This window comes from Arachis ipaensis, chromosome B9 (assembly GCF_059453495.1).
Source record: "Arachis ipaensis isolate K30076 ecotype BB chromosome B9, ASM5945349v1, whole genome shotgun sequence".
In the NCBI taxonomy this organism is placed as follows: domain Eukaryota; kingdom Viridiplantae; phylum Streptophyta; class Magnoliopsida; order Fabales; family Fabaceae; genus Arachis; species Arachis ipaensis.
In genome coordinates this window covers 78,164,895-78,189,168 of record NC_142444.1, presented here as the reverse complement: position 1 = coordinate 78,189,168, position 24,274 = coordinate 78,164,895, and the positions used below count along the sequence as shown (strand labels likewise).

The 24,274-nt window shown below is 41.4% G+C and overlaps 1 non-coding gene across 1 annotated transcript; it reads right to left on the bottom strand.

The window, feature by feature from the left end:
* Positions 1-18,095: 18,095 nt before the first annotated feature.
* LOC148545106 (small nucleolar RNA R71) lies at positions 18,096-18,199 on the bottom strand. Its single transcript, XR_015901879.1, has one exon. It is a non-coding gene; the product is annotated as a small nucleolar RNA R71 (small nucleolar RNA).
* Between the last annotated feature and the right edge of the window lie 6,075 nt (positions 18,200-24,274).

Sequence of the window (24,274 nt, the reverse complement as noted above, 5' to 3'; positions counted from 1 at the left end):
TGATACACTCGGACGAATAAACTTCTTCCCCATCAATTCATTCAACTGCTTCTTTAACTCTGCTAGTTCCAACGGTGACATCCGATACGGTGCTATAGAAATTGGTCCGGCTCCAGGAACCAGATCAATACTAAACTCTATCTCTCTCTGAGGTGGAAACTCAGGTATATCATCCGGAAAAACATCAGGAAACTCCTTCACCACTCGGATTTGCTCTAAGTCTTGTTCATTAGTTTCTGAGCTAGCCGATAGTAGAACGTAACCCTCTAACCCACTATTACTAGAAATAACTCTTAGGGAATTCAAATAGAAAGTACAAGACTCAACTGGTTCAGTGTGCATTTCAGATGATGGAAATGTAGCAATTCGTTTAAAACAATCAAGGAAAACATGATGCTTGGACAACCAATCTAGACCTAAGATAATATCTAAACCACACAAAGGCAAACAAACCAGGTCATCTATAAAAGTCCTAGCCTCAATAACAAAAGGCACCTGTTGACATACTTGACTAGTCAAGGCATTTTGAGATGTGGGTGTACGAACAATTAGATTATAATCTAACATGGTGAAATCTAATCCCAATTCATGCGCAACAGTCTCAGAAATAAATGAATGTGATGCACTAGAGTCATACAGTACAATTAAGAGTCGAGATTTGACATAACACTGACCTTGAATTAGGGAGTCTGATTTTATTGCGTCATCAGCAGTCATAGCAAACACACGTCCTTGCTGTCGCGGCTTATCTGTTCCTTGTACTGGCTTCTTCGGACAGTCCTTAGCCATATGTCCAAGCTGACCACAAGAAAAACAGATAACGCCTGTAAGCTGACAATGTCTACCTCCATGCTCCTTTCCGCACTGCCTACATACTGGTCACATCCGCGCCTGCTGAGGTCGCTTACCCATATCCTGTCTCATTCTTCCTCCATTCCCTCTTGTAGGACGTGCATGAACATTTCTATTTTGATTGTACCTTCGTGAAGGCATTGCTCCCTGCTTAAAATTCCTTCCCTGAGGAGCTGTATACCGATTATAATTCTGAAAAGAAGATCCTGGGCAATTCATCCGAGCTGCAGCTATCTTCTTAGCACAGTCCTCTACTAGTTGACTCTTATTAACCAACTTCGCAAAATTCCGTATTTCCAATGGAACCACTGAGTTCAACAAATCTTCACGAAGTCCCCCTTGAAATTTCAAACATTTCCACTCTTCGAAATCTGCTGGATTCCCTTGACAAACCTTGGAAAAATGACATAAATCTTCAAACTTCCTTGTATACTCAGCAACAGACATACTTCCCTGTTTTAACTGCATCAACTCCATCTCCTTTGCCTCACGAGTAGCTCTAGGAAAGTACTTCTTATAGAACTCTTCTTTGAAAACATCCCACAAAATATTACCCTCATCTTGCTGCAGTAAACGTTGAATGCCCTGCCACCAGTGCTGAGCATCCCCTTCCAACATATAAGTAGCAAATTCTACATACTGTTCTTCCGGGACATGCTGTGCCCTCAAGGACCTTTCTATGCCTCGTAACTAATTATCAGCTTCAGTTGCTACAGTCGTACCCTTGAACTTCGGTGGATTAACTTTCAAGAAAGCAGCTAATGTCATAGGCCTATCATGATTCATGTTATCTCCATCACCGTTCCCACCATTCTCACCATTACGGTCATTGTTACGCTCTCCATTACATTCCCCCAGACGGTTAACTGCTAGGGTAGTAGCAGTCGCCATTTCACGCACAGCCTCAGCCATAGCGTGAATCGTAGCAAACAGATTATCATCGTTTCGTGGCGAATTGTTAACAGTAGACCCTTCCCGATCACTACGTTTCCGTAGAGGCATCCTGATTCTGTTCATACCAAACAATCAATACCAAGGTGATCAGTCTTAATACCTCAAGTTGGGCGTGAACATTATCAGAATGAAAGCACAAAGACATTCATGCAACACATATCATATAGATACCCTATAAGCATGAGACACACCACAGAGCATGCAATAAAGCATGATTCAGTCCATTCCCCAGGCTCTAACAGGAAGAACTGCTCTGATACCAAATTGTAACGACCCAACTTCTAGCATGTCTAGATCATACTAAAAATCGAATGTTACCAACTTGTTTTTCCTTTTTGTATTATTAATTAATAAATATAAGCCTGTACGTTGTTAAAACCCCGCAAATTTTACAAGTAAATTTTTTTTTTAACAAGAATAATTTAAAGTCGCATACCTTCCATATATCTAGGGATAATTAAATGTTCACATACATAAGACAAAAGATAACAAAATATGGAACAACACACTATAATATACATCATGTTACAGAAGAGGCTAAGTTATATAAGCATAGAGCTATAGTACAGCACCCCTAAGTCAGTGACTCATATAGTATATACATATATGTACATAAGACGCCCCAGGGCCTGGCCTGACCAAAAGCCCCTAAGCTGGCACCCAGGCTAGCCTAGCTCTATAATATTCCTATTCCCTCTAATCATGCTAACAAAAGTGAGGGAGACACTCTAATGTACTGAAGTTAGACTAGGCGTCTCAAAAAGTCTCCTCAGTCCTGGTCTAGAGTACCTCACGAAAAATCACCGGGCGAATGGTGATGCTCACCTGCTGGCGCCTCGCCTGGCTCATCGTCATCGCTGTCAGAGGAGATAACTATGAAGTTAGGATCTTCCTCTGGATCTTCTTCTTCCTCGTCCTCTTCTTCTGCCGGAGTGATAGCAGAGGAACCACTGCTGGCCATAGGAACCATAAAAGGATAGCTGCCTAACAAAATACAGTCTGGAGAAGGAGGTGGCGCCTCCATGATCTGATCATACTCATGTCCCTACTGCTCATCAAAGACAGGAGGCTCGATCGGCTTAGGTAAAGGATCAAGCTCGGGTGGCAACACAGGAACACCCCACTTATCAAGGACAAAAGATGCAGGAGGTGCCTCATGGATAAGTTGGGCAGCTATAGGGTCATCAGGTAGAGGAGGTTCAGGTGGAGGAGGATGGTCAGGTGGAGGTGGCATCTGCTCCTCAGGATGAGGTATCCCAGGTCTGCCGGTGTGTAACCAAGATAAAGGAAAGTCATAGGGTGCATCGGGATTAAAATATGCTGTCCTAATAGGGTACTTGAAAGGTCTACCACGAACTACATAATTACGGATATGAGGTACCGCACAGTAGATGTAATACTCGCCACGCACTGGGTCCTCGTGGATGTACGGTGAATCAATCTCGTAGAATAGGACTCCCGTGTCCATCTGTAGAGGTGTAAGGGGTAAGAACTGGGGAGTTCTTAGTAAGGTCGGGGTTTACAGTTAAGTTCATTTATAATGTCTGTGGTCATAGAAGTATAAATAAATGTAGAGTAATATGTACATAACAGCAACATAAACTAAGACATGAACAAGAGAGAAAATAGGAAATAAATGAACATTCACACATTAATATGCAATCACACAGTTATGCTCCAACAAACAAGGAATAGAACAAGAATACAAGAAGATTAGCAATAAATAATGCACAAACATGTATGATGCATGTCTGTCCCTACTGCAGGTAATGAGCTCATTTGTCGGTTTCGACCCGCACCCGGCGCAATCCGACCCTCTAGGTCAGATAAGGCCTTCCCAGAACATAATCCCAGATTAAGTACCGCATACCCTCTACCAAGTACTCTCGACTTGCAGGGCTGGTATTTGCTCAAATCTCAATATACCGCAGGTATGCGAGTCAGGCCTCTACCAAGCATTCAGCTTGCAGGGCTGGTAGTACTCTACCGCAGCCTGTCTGGGAAGCAACATCACAATACGGGCGTCCCCGCACAACATTCACAAACATTGCCCGAAGGCTCATAATTCACATATAACCATACTTTCCATCACTTAGCAATCATCATAAATCAAGCATTAGAACATCACAAAAAGCTCATTTTACAATTCTCTGTTTACTCTGTAAGGTCAAGTACACAACTATATCACTTTTAACTCCTTTTCTTTTTAACTTAAACACATGTTTCAAAATCTTGTTTTTTTACCTCATATACCTCTATATCTTCTCTTATACCTCTTCTTAGGTGTTTAGTAAAGGAAATTAGAGAATTCTGGACTCAAAATCTGCCTTCCTGAGGCTTTCAGGGAAAACTATCTTTTTATCAATATTTTATTATTATTAATAAAATAATACTATTGTTATAATAATATTATTAATAAAATAATATATTAATATTTTATTATTAAAATAATAATATTTTAATTTACTTTAAAAAATTGCATTTTGACCCCCGGACTTCTTGGAAATTGCACTTTGACCCCTATAACTTTTAATATTTGCACTTTAGTCCCTCAACTTTTGATTAATTAATTTTCAACCCCAAACTTTTTAATAATTGCATTTTGACCCCAAAACTCCTTGAATACACGTTTTCATGTTCTTCCAAAAACTAAAAACATTTTTTTTCCAAAAGTTCATCAGATTTCTGCTTGATTTTCCGCTAGTTTTTCAATCTTTTCGGAAACCGATTTGAACCCGATTTTTATCAAACCAAAGAGAAACTTTTCAGCCATCAAATATACATCAAATAAGCATCAAAAATCATGATTTTCATGGCTGGAATGTCACGTTTTCCAGCAACACCAACAGCCACTTCAAAACCATCATAAATATGATTTTCAAGCATTAAACAACAAGTTTACATGATCAAACCCTCACACATACACCCAAAATCAAATCTCAAGCAACAAGATCTGGTTTAACACTTCAAGAACACAGCCAATCATTGATTAATTTACCAAACCTTACCTCCTTTGCTGCTGTCCGAGATTGCACCAAAACAAGCTTCCAGAAGCACTTTTACGCCAATTTTAACATCAAAAACAACTTTAGAATCTTATGAACCATGAAGGCTGAAGCTTCATGATGGTGAAAATAAGGTTTTCCTCACCTTAAAGTAACTAGAAATCACGTTTTCTTGGAGCTTTTGGTGGTTGAATAAGAGATCCTAAGAAAGAACATGATGAAAACATCATTAACTTAAGGAACCACCATGGCCGAATCTTCAAGGAGGAGGAGCAGCCTTCATACCTTGATTTACTCCATGAAAAGTGACATAGAAATGAAGAGGAGGAAGAGGTGAACACTTTGGTAAGATTAGATTTTTGATAGGGGTTTCGGTTTGAGAAAGAACGGAGAAAGTAGCTCAGGTGTTCATGGAAGCTTCATGGTTTTCTTTCATGGTGTTCTAAGCTTTTCCAAGAACAAAAATGATATCCAAGCTGTCCTAGGGAGGCCGTGGCTTTTGGATGATGATTATCCAAAAGTTACTTGTCAAAATATCTCAGAAAAGGATAATTACTAAAGCTAGATGTATTAGAACTTAAGTAATTACACTATGATGCCAAGGCATCTTAGGCTAGTTTCACTAGCCTTTTTCTTTTATTTTTAGTTGTTTTATGCATTTTCTTGAGCCTTAAGTAATCATTTGGGCCAAATAGTCATGCTTGTCTTAAATCATTCAACATGAAGATTTTGATGCAAATTCCATGAGTTTTTAGTTATATTACTTGAATGTTATGAATGGAAGATTTCTCATGAAATTTTGCAAGACTTTGATGCAATTGTTTGGATGATTTCAGGGAAGAAGAGGCTAGGCAAGGAAGCAACAAAATCAATAAAGGAAGCTTGAATATCACATGTGGAGTTTAAGTTCCAGTTTAAGCTTAAACTGGAACTTAAACTACCAAGCCATATAATGCTGGAATTGAAATTTAACCTCCAGTTTAACCTTAAACTGGAGGTTAAACGCCAGAAGTGAGAATCTCACCAGGGGAGCATTTCCACGTTTAACCTCCAGTTTAACCTTAAACTGGAGGTTAAACGCCAGAAGTAAGAAAGGCACCAGGAGCATTCCACGTTTAAGCTCCAGTTTAACCTTAAACTGGAGCTTAAACGTGTTCGACTATTTTTCTCCTCCAGGGTTGCTTTCTCATTTCCACGTTTAAGCTTCAGTTTAACCTTAAACTGAAGCTTAAACGTGCTCGAGCTTGTGCCTCCAGGGAGTGCCAGCGTTTAAGCTCTAGTTTAAGCTTAAACTGGAGCTTAAACGTGTTATATGGAACAGCTTGACCATGCCTTCTTCAAACATAAATAACTTGAGCTACAAAACTCCAAATGAAGTGATTCAAAATGCATTGGAAAGAAGACATCTAGAGCTTTCCAAGCATATATGGCATGCATGGTGGATACTAAAAATTGAGGGAGAAAACAGCCCCGTAATGTGCATAGAAGAGCATAGTACCAACATGCAATCAGGCCAGCTGACCTCTTCACCTTCCATGGAGTATAACTCGAGTTGTAGAAATCCAATTGAGGTGCTTCCAGTTGCGTTAGAAAGCTGACATCCATAGCTTTCCAACGAGGTATAATAGTCTATATTTGGCATCAAATTGGCAAGGTTGACAAGAGAACAAAGTGACGACTCAAGAAAGGGGGGTGCAACGTTTGAGTGTAGTTTAATGGATCATTATCCTTTTTGGATCAATTATGTCACTCTACCCTTCAAGCAAGCAAGGCCCATCAACAACACCAAATCAAGGCCACAAGAATCATCTAGAATAGTTTATTTTCATTTGATTGTAATTTGCTTTGAATTTCATTTTCATTTTGTAATTTAGGGAGCCTATTTAAAGGCCTTAGTTCCTGCATTTGAGACACGGGGGGGATTGAAGGGGAATCCAGCCCCTGAGAGAGACTTTTTATGGAGAGAACTTGGGATCATTTTCTTTTAGTCTTGTAATTGAATTCAGAGCTATGACTCACTAAACCCCTTTCATTGGGTTAGGGAGCTCTATTGTAATTCAATGAATCAATAATAGTTTTATCTTCTTCTTCAATCTTTTCTCTTGAATTTTTGTTAGAAAGCTTCTCGATCTAATTCCATTGGGTAGTTGTCTTGGGAAAGAAACTACCCATAATTGGAATCCTTCGGAACCTTAGGAAAGGAATGGAGGATTCATGCTAGAGAAGCTTTCTCACAGTGAATTGGATTGGGGTTTGGATGGATATTGTGACATGTAATCCTACCAAATTGTGGTTCATGAAACTGTGTGGTATAATCAGTGATCGAGCATCATCTCTTCTTATGAACATTTAAACCAAGGGATTGGGAATTTGTTCGTTTTTAGAGAGAATTGGTGAGCCAAGGGATTGGGATCCAATCATATAAGATTGCCAAGCAAAATTCAATGAATGCATTGGTTGAGGAAGGAATAAAAATGTTTTGATTCAGAGATCTCAATATCTCCTAACACCCAATGAATTCCCCATTTCTGATCTACCACTTTCTCTTTACATTCTGCAATTAAATTCATGCAATCACCCCATCCCTTTTAATTTCAGCAATTTAGCTTCTCGCTCTTTAATTCATGCAATTTTACATTCCGCAATTCTCATCTAAATCTTGATTCCGCTCAACTAGAACATACTTCTAATCCGAATTGCTCACTCAACCAATCCTTGTGGGATTCGACCTCACTCTATTGTGAGTTTTTACTTGACGATAACCGGTGCACTTGCCGGAAGGAATTTTGCCGATCGTGCAATTTCCTAAATCGTAGCATAACAAGTTTATGCGCATCACACTACTAATGGATAAACATTAAGTTACTTAGTGTAAATGACACTAGTAACTGGATAATCATAAGAATAAAAGATATATGATGAAGCATTAACAGTGCTAACTTCATCTAAGAATGCCGGTATTATCCATTACCGGTAGATTTCAAGCTCAGTTATTATATTACTAAACATAGATCAACATTAATCACAGTAGAGAAGATAATAATATAATATTCTGAATAAAATAATAATATATGAATATTATATTAATATAATTTTTCTCTCGAAATTCATGACTGGCTCGTCACATAGAGACTAACCACGGAAATCAGAATTTTGAAATTCGGGCCCAAAGTGGCTCAAAAATGCAACTCTTCGCGACATGCCTACTTAGATTAGGAGAGGTGTCCTGTGCAATCAAGCTGCTGACTCAGCAGCTTGATGACACAGCACCTGTGCAGTGGAGGTGCTTATATGCATAGAAATTCCTAAAAATTTTGTAAAAATTCTGTTTGATCCCGAAAAAGCGCCGTTTCTTCGGGGCTAGGCCGTTACACCTTACCTTCGCATTGAGCCAATGCCGCTCCTACTGCATGGTTGGAGGCATCACACATAATCTCAAATGGCTGGCTCCAGTCGGGTCCCCTCACAATCGGAGCTTGAGTCAAGGCGATCTTCAGCTTATCAAACGCTTCCATGCAGTCTTCACTCAACTCGAACTAAACATCCTTCTGCGGCAGTCTGGATAAAGGCAATGCTACCTTATTGAAGTCCTTGATAAATCTCCGGTATAAACCTGCATGACCAAGGAACGAACGGACTTTCCTCACGGAAGAGGGGTAAGGTAAACTAGAAATGACATCTACCTTTGCTGGATCTACAGAAATACCAGTATTAGAAACAACATGTCCTAGAATAATACCTTGTGTTACCATAAAATGACATTTTTCAAAATTTAATACAAGGTTTGAACTAACACACCTGTCTAATACTCTAGCTAAACTATCCAAGCAAAGGCTAAATGAATCACCATACACACTAAAGTCATCCATGAAAACTTCCATACAGCTCTCAATAAGATATGAGAAAATACTCATCATGCATCTTTGGAAAGTAGCCGGTGCATTACATTAGCCAAAAGGCATCCTCTTGTATGCATACATTCCAAAAGGACATGTAAAAGTAGTTTTTTCCTGATCTTCAGGAGCTATATGAATTTGAAAATAGGCAGTGTAACCATCTAGAAAACAGTAGTGTGATTTACCTGACAGGCGATCGAGCATCTAATCGATGAATGGCAGGGGGTAGTGATCGTAGCGAGTAGCTTGGTTGAGGTGCCGGTAATTAATGCACATCCTCCAGGAGTTCTGCCCTCTAGTTGTCAAGAGCTCTCCATGCTCATTTTTCACTGTTGTGACTCCACACTTCCTAGGTACCACTTGTATTCGGCTGACCCATTCACTATCCGAGATTGGATAGATGATGTCAGCTTCAAGCAGTCTGGTCACTTCCTTCTTGATGACTTCTAAGATTGTGGGGTTCAGCCACCTTTGAGGTTGACGAATAGGCCTTGCTTCCTCTTCTAAAAATATCCGGTGCTCACAAACTTGAGGGCTGATGCCTACTATATCTGTCAAGCTCCACCTAATTGCTTTCTTGTGTCTTCTCAGCAGACTAAGCAGCTGCTCCTCCTGTTGGGAACTGAGTTCCCTTGCAATAATAACTGGGAGCTTCTGATTATCCTCAAGGTAAGCATACTTGAGGTAGGGTAGAAGGGACTTCAACTCCATTTTATGCTCATGGCTAGGCACTTAATCATCTGGAGCTGGTGATGGTGGCAAGGTGTCTTCATCTTGTTCAGAGGGTTTCCCCACACTTGCTCCTTGCTCCATGTGCATCTCTTCTATTTCTTCTTGGTGAACTGTAGCTACAGTCTCATCAATGATGTTGCACTGGAAAAGGGAATGATCTTCTGGAGGGTGCTTCATGGCTTCATCCAAGTTGAAGCTCACTGCTCTGTCATCTATCTCAAAAGAGTAAGTTCCTGAGAAGGCATCCAATTTGAACCTTGAAGTCTTCAGAAATGGCCTTCCAAGGAGGATGGAAGATGGTCTTCCTGAGTCATTAGGGGGCATCTCCAAGATGTAGAAGTCAATAGGGAATGTGAGCCCCTTAATTCTCACCAGCATGTCCTCAGTAATTCCCACCACCGAGATTATGCTTTTATCTGCCAAAACAAAACGTGCTGCCTACCTTTTTAAGAGAGGGAGCCTCGGAGCATCATATACAGATAATGGCATAATACTCACACACGTGCCTAAATCACACATGCAGTCAGAAAATTTCACACCCTCTATAGTAATAGTAACCATGCATGGACCCAGATCACTATATTTTCTGGTATATCTCCCATCAAAGTAGAAATAGAGCTACCTACAGGAATAGTTTCTAAATCCTGTATTTTATCTTTATTCATGCATAAATCTTTTAGAAACTTAGCATATTTAGGTACCTGGCAAATGGCATCAAAAAGGGGAATGGTTACCTCAACCTTTTTGAAGATCTCCACCATTTTGGGATCTAACTCCATCTGCTTTTTGGACTTCCTAGCAAGGTGTGGAAATAGAATGGGAATGGCTTCTCTTGTAACTTCATCTTGTTTTGGTGCTCCATTCCTTGGTTGAGCCACTTATTCTTCAACCATGTCTTGTACTTCTTCCTCTTCTTCAATATCCTCTACCTCAATAATGTCTTCAACTTGAATGTCTTCCCTTGAGCTTGGCTCCTCATGATTCCTCTCTTGTAGTGTGGTACCGGACCACAAAGTGATGGCATTGATTCCACCTTTGGGGTTGGATAAAGGTTGAGAAGGAGTTGCACTGGAGTTTGAAGGTTGATTGTTGGAGGTAGACAGTGAATCCATCCGGGAGACGAGCGCTTGTATAGTAGCGTTCAGATCGTTTATGGTAGAGTTAAGTTTATTCTGAATGTCTTGTTGTCCTTGCACAAGAGAGCGAAGCATCTCATCATTAGAAGAGGAAGGGGGCGTAAGTGATTTGAGGGGCCTGCTGTTGGTTATTCTGAGGCGCTTGGGACTGCCTTTGGTGAGGTGTTCGGTAAAGCTGGTTTTGGTTCTTGTTCATACCCTAGGTCGAGCTGTCCGACCCGGGTTGTTTGACGACAGGTCGACCGACCTCTTTAAATTAGGACTACCCGACCTCTTCTCAAAGAGCTCGGCCAAATCGCCTGGGAAAGCCCAAATAGGGCCCAAAAAGAGGAACACGACCCAAATCCAAAGGCAGCCCAAGCCTACAGAGATATGGAAGGTTCCCTTGAAGATAAGATGACCTCATTCAAAGATAAGATAAGATAAGATAACTATCTTATCTCCAGAAAGGTCACTCCTCATCATTATAAATATACTGGAGCACCCAGGTATAACTCATACTCTGATTCTACTAAATACCTGCTTAATACCCTTGCTAACTTAAGCATCGGAGTCCCTTGCAGGTACCACCACCCTCCGGTGACAAAGGATCAGCATCACCAACAAATCCAACAAGCCGGATACGTCAGCACCGACCAACACAGAAGATCTCATCCGAGATCGACCTACAGTTTCAGGTAACCCTTGGAACATTGGCGCTGTTGCCGGGGAACCTAGAAGTCATTCAATCATCATGGCGGACAACCTTGACAACGACCACAATTCTGACTTGGAGTACAGAACACCACACAAAAATACAGAGGTCATAATAGATGATACTTCTCAGCCTAACAAAGACAAGAATCCACCGAACATGGGAGCTATGGAGGCACTTCAGGATCGCCTAAGACAACTCGAAAAAGAGGTCGAGTATCAACGGGAAGCCGAGAGAGACCTACGAAGGGAAGCTAGGCGACGCCGCGAGTTAGAGGACAAGCTCCTAAAGCTCAAAGCCGATCTCAAGGCCAAAACCACTCGATCCGGCCACGACGATAGCTCCCGTAAGGACCAAGATCCATTCACCAAAGAGATCATGAAGACCAAAATCCTAAAGGACTTCAAACCTCCCGACATGACTCTATACTATGGCACAGCAGATCCCAGCCATCACCTCAGTAATTTCAGAAGTAGAATGTACCTCACTGACGCTTCAGATGCAGTCCGTTGCAAAGTATTCCCGACTACCTTAACAATGACAACAATTAAATGGTTCGATAATCTGCCCCCTAGGTCAATCTCAAGCTTTGATGACTTAGCCAAGAAGTTTTTGTCTAGATTTTCCATCCAAAAAGACAAAACTAAGCACGCCCCAAGTCTATTAGGGATCAAGCAAAGAGATCGGGAAAGTCTCCGTAGCGACATGGAAAGATTCAACAAAGCATGCCTGGACATACAAAGTATGCCAACAGAAGCAGCCATTATGTGTCTCATCAATGGCTTACGAGAAGGACCTTTTAGTCACTCAATATCGAAGAAACATCCCACATCCCAAAATGAAGTACAAGAACGAGCAGAAAAGTACATCAACATGGAGGAAAACTCTCGACTAGGAGAGACCTCAAAGTCCGGATTCTCCTACTCCTCCCGGGATAAGGACAAAGATTCCAAGAAAAAAGAAGATCAGCATGGAGAAAAGATCAAGAAATACCACAATTACACCCCTCTTCGGGTGTCTCTCATAGATGTCTATCGAGAAGTATGCCATACTGAAAAAATACCCCCAGCTCGCCCACTCAAAAACAAGAAAGGAGGAGGAAATCAGACTGAATACTGTGAATACCATCGAATCTATGGACATTCCACCAACGAATGCTTCGACTTGAAAAATGTTATAAAAAAATTGGTGAGAGAGGGAAAACTAGACCAGTATTTAGCCAGTCGAGCAGACAAACCAAGAAAAAGAAGAAGGGACAAAAATGTCGGACGAACTGAATGATCACCTCGTACACCAGAGAGACATGTCCACATGATACACGGAGGATTTATGGGAGGAGGAATCTCTAAATCATCTCTCAAAAGACATCTTAAAGAAGTATATCATGTTGAAGGAGGAGAAGAAGCACCTGACATCCCCACTATCACTTTCACTAAAGAGGACGCAGCTGGCATCATCTCGGGACAAGACGATCCCATGGTCATTACTATCATATTGGCCAACGCTAATCTCCACCGCACACTGGTAGACCAGGGAAGCTCGGCCGACATTTTATTCAAAATTGCCTTCGACAAACTCAGCCTAGAAGAAAAAGAACTCAGAGCATATCCAAACAGCCTATTCGGGCTGGGAGACACTCCAATCCAACCACTTGGATACATCTCACCACACACAACCTTCAGAAAAGGAAACCAGTCAAGGACACTCAACATAGATTATATCGTGGTCAACGTGAGTTCAACCTACAATGCCCTAATAGATCGGACAACGTTAAATCAGCTTGGTGCAGTAGTCTCGACTCCACACATGTGTATGAAGTTCCCAACTGCAGAAGGAATAGCTACGATAAGAGCAGATCAGAAGACGGCACGCCGATGTTACAACAAAAGTCTAAACCTTAGAGGCAGAGGAGAAGAATTCCATACAATTGAACTCGGGGGAGTTTGAGGGTGGGAAGAACTTCGTCCACAACCCGAAGGCAAAATAAAAAAAGTCCAGATCGGAGATGTCTCAGACAAAACAACCAATATCGGCACAATCCTAAAAGGAGACGTAAGGGAGTCACTCATACAGTTCTTAAGAGACAATGTCGACCTCTTTGCGTGGAAGGCCGCAGACATGCCAGGCATAGACCCTAAGTTAATGTGCCACAAGTTGGCATTTTACCCAGGATCTCGGCCAGTATAGCAGAGACGCAGAAAGCTCAGACCAGAACGATCCCAAGCTATGGAAGAGCAAGTACAAGCTCTACTGGAGGTAGGATTCATAAGAGAAGTTAAGTACTCACTATGGCTAGCTAACGTCGTCTTGGTGAAAAAATCAAATGGGAAGTGGTGGATGTATACCGACTACACTGATCTCAACAAAGCCTGCCAGATCCTTATCCACTCCCAAGTATCGACGCTTTGGTGGATGCCTCCTCCGGATACAAATACCTCTCATTTATGGACGCCTATTCGGGATACAATCAAATCCCGATGTACCCACCTGACCAAGAAAAAACCTCATTTTTAACCTCGAAAGCAAACTACTGCTATATCGTCTTGCCATTCGGACTCAAAAACGCAGAAGCCACTTATCAAAGATTAATAAACAAGGTCTTCACAGACTACATCGGGAAAGTCATGGAAGTCTACGTAGACGACATGTTAATAAAGACACAAAGTGAAGAGTCGTTACTGTCCGACCTCACCCAAGTATTCGACACTATAAAAAGACATGGTATGCGTCTTAACCCGGCAAAATGCACCTTCGCAGTAGAAGCTGGCAAATTCTTGGGTTTTATGCTCACACAAAGAAGAATTGAGGCAAATCCGGAAAAATGCCAGGCCATACTCAACATGAAGAGTCCGACCAGCGTTAAAGAGGTACAACAACTCATTGGAAGATTGGCAGCCTTGTCCAGATTTCTAGCTGGATCGGCAATAAGATCTCTCCCCTTCTACGCCACCCTAAGGAAGGGAAAGAGGTTTGAATGGACAACAGATTACGAGCAGGCCTTCTAGGATTTCAAAATGTTCTTGGGACAGCCACCTATTCTAACTCGGCCACGGGAAGGAGAACCATTTGTATTGTACCTCGCAGTAGGAAATCGGGCAATAGCCTCAGCACTGGTCCGAGAAGACGACAGTGGACAACAACCTATATACTTCATCAGCAAAGCATCACAAGGGTCCGAACTGAACTATCAAAAGATAGAAAAATTCGCTTATGCTCTCATACTAACATCTCGACATCTTCGCCCATCTTTCCAAGCCCACGTCGTCAGGGTTTGGACCAACCAGCCCATAAGAGGCATTTTACAGAAAACAGATTTAGCAGGAAGAATCTTACAATGCGCAGTCGAGTTGTCCAAATTCGACCTTCAATATGAAGCTCGGACAGCCATCAAATTACAGTATCTGGCCGACTTCATTGCAGAGTTCACGGACACCCCAGAAATCCCTACAAAATGGAATCTCTACGTAGATGGTTCCTCAAACAAAATTGGAAGTGGCACAGACGTGATAATAGAAAGTGACCAGGGAACCCAAATCGAACTTTTCCTCAAATTCGGGTTCCCTGCCTCAAACAACCAAGCGAGTATGAGGCACTACTAGCTGGTTTGAAGCTGGCTAAGAAGGCTGGAGCTAAAAAATTTATCATCTTCAGTGACTCACAAGTAGTTACCTCACAAATAGCAGGGAGTTACCAAGCCAAGGATCCCGCCATGAAAAAGTACCTGGACAAAACCAGGGAGCAGCTCGGACAACTCGGGGAATATGAGGTCCGCCACATACCCCAGGAACATAATGCTCGAGTTGATGCACTCTCAAAACTAGCTAGCACCAAACCAGGGGGCAACAATAGAAGCCTCATCCAAGAGATACTGAAAACCCGTCAATCTCGGAAGAAGAAAAGGTCCTAGCCATAACAGGTCTGGATCAAGGATGGATGATTCTCATAATTAATTATTGATGATTGGACTTTTGTAAGGTTTGGAATTCACAAATGAAATCTCGTTGCAAGTACAGTTTCTAAACCAACAATAATCCTTTCATACAAAAATTTGTTTGTCACAAGTACAAACCCCTAAAATCTATAAACCGAAGTATTTAAACCTCGGGTCGTTTGATGCCAGGGCATCTTGGCCAGTTTCACTGACCTTTTCTTTACTGTTTTTAGGGTAGTTTCATGCATTTCTTTAGGAAATAAGCTAGTTTTGGGTAGATATTCACCTACACCTTGATTCAAGCATACATTGTGCATTTTGCATTATTTCATGAGGATTTTGCATGAATTTAGTGACAAATTGTATGCTGCATTACCCATGACTTGGACTAGAACTTTGATGCACTCTGTTGCTTGATTTCAAGACCAAGGGAAGCAAGGAAAGGGAGGTAACTTGCAAGGTTAATGAGAAAAGTGATTGCCAATAACACTCTCAAAGCCATCATTACCCACGTTAAGAGTCACGTTAACTAAATTAACGTGCACTCTAACGTGGAGAAGGGAAGTTGAGCCAACGTTAGTGACACTTAACATTGTCACTAACGTTGGCAAACACTCATGAGTGGCCACGTTAGAGCCCACGTTAACCTAGTTAACGTGGCCTCTAACGTTAAAGGGGGAAGAGCAGCCAACGTTAGTGACAATCAACATTGTCACTAACGTTGGCCTAAGGATGCAACACACCACGTTAACTCCCACGTTAACTTGGTTAACGTGGGAGCTAACGTGAGAAGTGAGAGTTATCGACAACGTTAGTGACACTCAACATTGTCACTAACGTTGGAAGCAACCACACAACCCCCCAAGGAGCCACGTTAACTTCCACGTTAACTTAGTTAACGTGGAAGCTAACGATGAGGAATGAATGATGAGCCAACGTTAGTGACACTCAACATTGTCACTAACGTTGGGATGGCTAAGAATGGCCACGTTAGAAGCCACGTTAACCTAGTTAACGTGGACTCTAACGTGAGATCTAGGGGCACATTGGAACGTTAGTGACAATGTTGAGTGTCACTAACGTTCTCGAAGTTTGGCAAGGCCACGTTAGAAGCCACGTTAACCTAGTTAACGTGGGCTCTAACGTGAGGCAAAGGGGTACATTGGAACGTTAGTGAAAATGTTAAGTGTCACTAACGTTCTCGAACTTATACTTTCACTAAATGTTAACACCCCTAACGCCCTGAGCTAAAGTCTCTGCCCACTTAGCACTTTCTCTCTACAAGTAAAGCCAAGCCCAAATGAAGAAAAGAACTGCTTCAAACTCAAGACCCAAAGGCCCAAGACTTGAAGAGCAAACTAGAAGCTGAGAAGAGTAGTATATATAGGAGTAGCTTTGAATTGTTAAAAGGGGAGTTCAAAAAGTGGGAAGAAGAGAATTACTCTCTGTATTTTACTTTCTCTGTAATTTCTAGTTCTATGATGTATTTTCCATCTTTTTTTTCATTTTCAAGAGCTATGAACAACTAAACCACTTTCATTGGGTTAGGGAGCTCTATTGTAATTTGATGGATCAATACTAATTTTCATTATTCTTCTTCTATCTTTTCTGTTGATTTTACTTGAAAGCTTTCGATCTTCATCCCATTGAGTAGTTATCCTAGAAGAGAAGCTATTCAAACTTGGATCTCTTTTGAACCTTGAAAGAGGAATGAAGAGATCAAGCTAGAAATTCTTTCTCATGCTAGACCAAATTGGGTTTGGATGGGTATGTGACTATAACCCTCTCAATACTTGATTTGAGAAATGCATGTGGTATAATCAGTGACCATACTTCATCTCTTCTCATGAGCAATTGACCAAGGAATTGGCTATTGTTCAAGATTTAAGAGATTGAATTGCAAGAAATTGTAATTCAATCACTTAAGATTGCCAAGGAGATCAATGAGTGCATTGATTGAGGAAGAGATGAAAATGAACTTGATCCGGAGAATTGCAACATCTCCTAAGCCCAATGAACTCCCCATCTCTGATCTTACCCATTCTCTTTAATTTCTGCCATTTACTTTTATGAGCAAATCCCCCATTCCCATTTACGATTCTGCAATTTATTTTCAGTCATTTACTTCCAGTCCTTTAATTTTAGCATTTACTTTTCTGTTATTTACATTCCCGCCATTTTATTTTCTACAACTCTCAACCCAAATTCTGGATTCGCTCAACTAGAACATTCTTTTAATTAAAGTTGCTTGATTAATCAATCCCTGTGGGTTTCGACCTCACTCTATTGTGAGTTTTTACTTGACGACAAATTCGGTACACTTGCCGAAAGGAGATTTATCGAGAGACAAGTTTTCCGCGCATCAAGTTTATGGCGCCGTTGCGGGGGATTGATTGTGCATCAACAATGATTAAATTGGAAGATCACTAGATTGAGCATTTTTATTTTTGTGAATTTCATTTTCTGTTTGAGTGATTTACTTTTTGTTTTCGTTAAACTTCTTCCCTTCCCCCTCTACTCTTTTGTTTTACTTTGTTATTTTCAACTCTGTTTGCTAACCCACTAACTGTTTGATATATTGCATCACCCACAACTAACAGTAATTCTGACACAAATACTTTCTGCACCTATCTTTTCTTGCTTGCACTTGATGGTTGTATGACAGGGAGAAGAAGCGGGGCTTCAACTTCCTTCGATTCTGAACCTGAGAGGACCTTCCTTAGATTAAGGAGGAACGCAAGAGGAAAGAAAGTGGTTGGTGCTGAGGAAGAAGAGGAATTCTTTGAAACAAACATGGAAGACAACATGGAATCCTTCCCAAGGGAAAGGTTGACAACATGGGAAGACGTGGTGAACAAATTTTTAGCAAGATTTTACCCTCCTCAACGAATCAATAGGCTGAGAGCTGAGGTCCAAACTTTCAGGCAACAAGATGGTGAGACTCTATATGAAGCATGGGAGAGGTTCAAGGACTTAACAAGGAGGTGTCCACCTGACATGTTCAACGAATGGGTGCAACTGCACATTTTCTATGAAGGACTCTCTTATGAGTCAAAGAAGGCTGTAGACCATTCATCCGGAGGATCTTTGAACAAGAAGAAGACTATTGAGGAAGCCATAGATGTTATTGAAACAGTAGCAAAGAACGACTACTTCTATGCTTCTGAAAGAGGGAACACAAGAGGAGTAATGGAGCTAAACAATGTAGATGCTCTGTTGGCCCAAGACAAGCTCATTACCCAGCAGCTGGCTGACCTCACCAAGAAGATGGAGATAACCAAGTAGCAGCAATCTCCACTTCATCAACAACCCAAGAAGGAGTGAATGAAGAAGCAGAGGGGAGTCAGGAGCAAGCCAACTACATTGGGAATTCACCAAGGAAAAACTATGATCCATACTCCAAGACCTACAACCCTGGATGGAGAAACCACCCAAACTTTGGGTGGGGAAGTGAGCAAGATCAAAACCAAGACCAGAGACGTTACAACTCCAACAACAATGCAGCTCACCAGCAATTCACACAGAGGACATCTCAACACCCCCATGACAACACTTCTCCACACGCCTATCAAAACCAAAACAGCATATCTGCTCTGAATCACCCATCAATTGATGACAAGCTCTCTAAGATCGAAACCTTAATTGAAGGAGTATGCAAAGACATTCGAAACAGTAAAGCATTCAGAGAGGAAGTGCAGTCAAACATGCAGAATCAAAATGCTGCCATCAAGAAACTGGAGAATCAAATCAGCTATCTATTTAAGCAGCTTCCTAACCACAACTTTTGCTATGATGCCCATTCAAGCAAAAGGGAGGAGTGTCAAGCTATCACACTTAAGAATGGGAAGGAACTGAAGGAACGTCCCCAAAAACCACAAGAAGAAGGCTCAAATGAAAATGGAGAAGAGCAAGATGGAGTTCAACGTCCCACGCCAAGTCTGCAGAAAGAAAAAAGGATACCACAACTGAACATCTCAAGAGCTCCATATCCCCAGCTATTGAAGAAAAGGGAAGATGACAACCAGTTCTTGAGATTTTTGGAAATCTTCAAGAAGCTACAAATCAACATACCCTTTGCTGAAGCCATAGAACAAATGCCACTCTATGCCAAGTTTTTGAAGGAGCTAATGACTAAGAAGAGAAGCTGGAAGAACAATGAGACTGTGATACTAACCGATGAGTGTAGTGCTATCATTCAACATAAACTACCACAGAAACTGAAGGATCCTGGGAGTTTTCAGATCCCTTGTATTATAGGAGAAATCACAGTGGAGAAGACTCTTTGTGACTTAGGGGCCAGCATCAATTTGATGTCAGTAGCTATGATGAGAAAGATGAAAATTGAGGAGGCTAAACCAACAAAAATGGCCCTACAACTGGCAGATCAATCGTTCAAATTCCCTCATGGGATAGTAGAGGATTTGCTGATAAAAGTGGGAGATTTCAGATTTCCAGCAGATTTTGTGGTGCTGGACATGCAGGAGGACGCCAAGACCTCCATCATCTTGGGAAGGCCATTCTTGGCCACTGTTGGAGCTGTCATTGATGTTCAGAAGGGTGACCTCACCCTGAGATTACACAATGAAAAGATGACATTCAATGTGTTCAAGGCCATGAGTTACCCACCCGAACAATTGGGGGAATGCATGAGGTTAGATGCACTTGAGGATAAAGTACAGGAGAATTTTGAAGAAGAAGAACCTGAAGAGGACGAGAGATTGGTGGAGGAAGAATCTGAATCAAGTAAAGAGGTGGCCACAGCAGAAATACCTATACCAGATGCACCAAAGGAAGGGAACAAAAAGTTAGAAGCACCCAAACTTGAACTCAAAGCACTGCCACCCACTCTCAAATATGCATATCTAGGAGAAAATGAAAACTACCCAGTGATCATAAATTCATCCCTCAGTCAAGATCAAGAGGACGAGCTACTCAAGGTGCTGCGGAAGCATAAGGATGCCATTAGATGGACCCTTGCTGACTTGAAGGGAATCAGTTCAGCCATATGCATGCATAAAATACTGTTGGAAGATGATGCCAAGCCATCCATTCAATCCCAAAGAAGGCTGATCCCAATCATGAAGGAAGTGGTATAGAAAGAGGTTATGAAGCTTTGGCAAGGAGGGGTCATATACCCAATTTCGGACAGCCCTTGGGTTAGCCCCATACATGTTGTGCCTAAGAAGGGAGGAATCACTGTGGTTACCAATGAGAAGAATGAGCTCATACCTACAAGGACTGTCACAGGATGGCGGATGTGCATAGACTACAGAAAACTCAATGAGGCTACACGAAAGGACCATTTTCTCCTTCCATTCATGGATCAGATGTTGGAAAGACTTGCAGGGCACGCATATTATTGTTTTCTCGACGGTTATTCAGGATATAACCAAATAGTGGTTGACCCGAGAGACCAAGAGAAAACCTCATTTACTTGTCCGTATGGAGTGTTTGCCTATAGGCGCATGCCATTTGGGTTATGTAATGCTCCTGCAACTTTCCAACGCTGCATGCTTTCTATCTTTTCAGATATGATAGAAAAATTCATTGAAGTTTTTATGGATGATTTCTCGGTATTCGGAGATTCCTTTCCTAGTTGCCTACATCACCTCGCCTTGGTATTGAAAAGATGCCAAGAGACCAATTTGGTCTTGAACTAGGAAAAATGCCACTTCATGGTGACAGGAGGAATAGTCCTTGGTCACAAGGTCTCTCACCAAGGCATTGAGGTTGATAGAGCTAAAGTAGAACTTATTGAAAAATTACCCCCACCCAGTGATGTCAAGGCAATTAGGAGTTTTTTAGGGCATGCTGGTTTTTACAGAAGGTTCATTAAAGATTTTTCAAAGATAGCCAAGCCCTTAAGCAATCTCCTTGTATCTGATACACCATTTATCTTTGATGAAACATGCATGCTAGCATTTGCACATTTGAAAATGAGGTTATCCTCTGCTCCTATCATCTCCCCACCTGATTGGAACTTACCATTTGAATTGATGTGTGATGCATCTGATTTTGCAGTTGGGGCAGTGTTAGGACAAAGGAAAGATAACTTAGTTCGTGTGATATACTATGCTAGCAAAGTTCTTAATAAAACTCAAAAAAATTATACCACAACTGAAAAGGAGTTGCTAGCAATAGTTTTTACATTTGACAAATTTAGATCATACCTCATTGGTGCTAAAGTGATTGTCTTTACAGATCACACAGCACTTAAATATTTGTTTGCCAAGCAAGAATCAAAGCCAAGACTAATAAGGTGGATCTTACTGTTGCAGGAATTTGATATTGAAATCAGAGACAAGAAAGGAGTGGAGAACAAGGTGGCAGATCACCTATCCAGAATCCCTCATGATCAAGGTGGAGGAAATGATACAAATGTGAACGAGCTCTTCCCAGATGAGCAGTTGATGACAGTTCAAAAAGCACCATGGTTTGCAGATATTGCAAATTTCAAGGCAACTGGGGCATTACCTCCAGGGATCAATAAACATCAAAAAAGGAAGCTCATGAATGATGCAAAATACTTTGTCTGGGACGAGCCATATCTCTTCAAGAAATGTTCAGATGAAATCCTTAGAAGATGTGTTTTGGAAGAAGAAGGAAGAGAAGTCCTGTGGAATTGCCACGGTTCATGTTATGGCGGGCACTTTGGAGGGGACAGAACTGCCGTAAAGGTGTTACAAAGCGGATTCTTTTAGCCCACCCTTTTCAAGGATGCCAAGGAACTAGTAAAAAGCTACAATGAATGCCAAAGATCTGGAAACCTGCCCAAAAGAAACGCCATGCCAGAAAATTTCATCTTGGAACTGGAACTGTTTGATGTGTGGGGAATAGATTTCATGGGACCATTCCCAACCTCATATGCAAACAAGTACATCCTGGTAGCAGTGGATTATGTTTCCAAGTGGGTAGAGGCTATTGCAACCCCAACTAATGATAACAAGGTAGTCATGAACTTTCTCAGGAAAAATATCTTTAGCCGGTTTGGAGTCCCAAGATGCCTCATCAGTAACGGAGGGAGCCACTTTTGTAACAAACCACTAGAAGCTCTCCTCCTACGATATGGGGTAAAACACAAAGTAGCCACACCTTACCATCCTCAAACAAGTGGGCAAACTGAGATATCCAACAGAGAGCTGAAGAGGATCCTGGAAAAGACTGTGGGTGCATCTAGAAAGGATTGGTCGAAGAAGCTGGATGATGCTCTTTGGGCATACAGAACAGCATTCAAAACTCCACTTGGAATGTCTCCATATCAACTGGTCTATGGGAAGGCTTGTCATTTACCACTGGAGCTGGAGCACAAAGCTCTCTGGGCTATCAAGATACAAAATTTTGACAGCATTGCTGCTGGTGCAAAAAGGATCTTGCAGCTGCAAGAGATGGAGGAATTCAGGTCACAAGCCTATGAAAACACTAAGATGTATAAAGAAAAGGCAAAGAGAAAACATGACATGCATCTTGCGCCCAGAAGTTTTGAAAAGGGGCAGCGAGTACTCCTTTACAATTTTAAATTAAGGCTGTTCCCAGGAAAACTCAAGTCAAGGTGGTCCGGACCTTTCATGGTTACGAAAGTATCACCATATGGCCACATCGAAATCACAGATGAAGGTTCAGAGAGGACTTTTACAGTGAATGGACAAAGACTCAAGCATTATCTGGGCAACATGGGGGAAAACCCCAGAGTAAAGTACCATCTCAAGTAATTAAGGACTCGTCGAGCTAGCGACGATAAAAGAGCGCTCTGTTGGGAGGCAACCCAACCTCCGGTAGTTTCACTTTCATCTTTATTTCAATAAAAATTCACAAGTCGTTTCTCCTGTATTGTAAGGACCTAAGTTTGGTGTTCCACACCAGAATAATCCAAGAGTGATGGTGTAATTCTAAGTTTGGTGTTCCACCAAAGGACATTGGTTAGAATTACACTCCACTCCAGAGGAACATTGCTAGCTCCATCCAATCAAGAGAAACCACTTAGATGTAGTTAGACTATAGGTTATCATTGCTTTGTTGACAACAAGATATGGGGTTCTCTGCATATGTGCAATGTTTGGACTGGGCAAGGAACTAAGTTTGGTGTTCACACACCAAATTGAGTTCAAAAAGCACGAGCATACATGCAAGCTAACTATGTCTCAAGTGCTTTGGGAACAAGCAACTTCCAGTAACCTTGCAGGAACCTTATGAGGAAATGGTGCACCTCAACCCAAAGAAGCTAGGCAGCAAAAACTAGGATGATTACAAAGTGAGAGGGCAACCAGAAATCATCACCCAAAGGTTGTATTGTTACTTAATTCCATTGTACTCAGAATTGTTGAAAGTTGGAAGTCCGAATGCACTTTTGATTTGTAGTTACTCGTAGTTGAACCCTTTTTAAATTATGTCTTTTAAGTTCTGAATAGGTCTATGTGTGCTAGTCTTTATGTCACTACATCCTCCTTAACTTACTTGTATGCTTGTCCTTTTTTTTTAATCAAATGAAGAGAGAATGTTTATGTTTTTTTTAAAAGACCATAGTAGAGTTCATAATGTGGAAGTGCATTCATGAATCTTTGGGGTAGTCATAAGTTAGCTAAGTTGGTTCAACCACAAGGCTAGGAGGACAACTATCTATCCTGAATACTTGACTTTGGATATACCCATGAGACTAAGTTAATAACAAGATCCTAATAAGAGAAAAGGGAAAGAACAATGGAAGTGAAAAAAACAAAAGAAAAAGAGTAAGCAATAAGGCTAGGCACCAATGGTTTGGACCTTGAGACAAGTATCTGTGGTGCTCCTGTGTGAGGGATCTACTTGGATGAATAAGCTCTCAGGGGTGCTTTATCACTTGGTAACTTAGGTTAACTAACCCGGGATTATCAGCTGAAAATCCATTATCAAGAGTAACCCTCACTACAGAACATTTAGTAACCCAAAGAGGTGCTGGACACCAAGGTCTCAAGAAAGAAAATAAATGAACTATATGCCTGTGGTGTGTATGTATGGGGGAGAGACTTGAGGGAGTAAGTCCTTAGGGGTGCTTCAACACCTAGCACCTTGAACCAACTGGTTTGGGAGTGTTGGCTGAG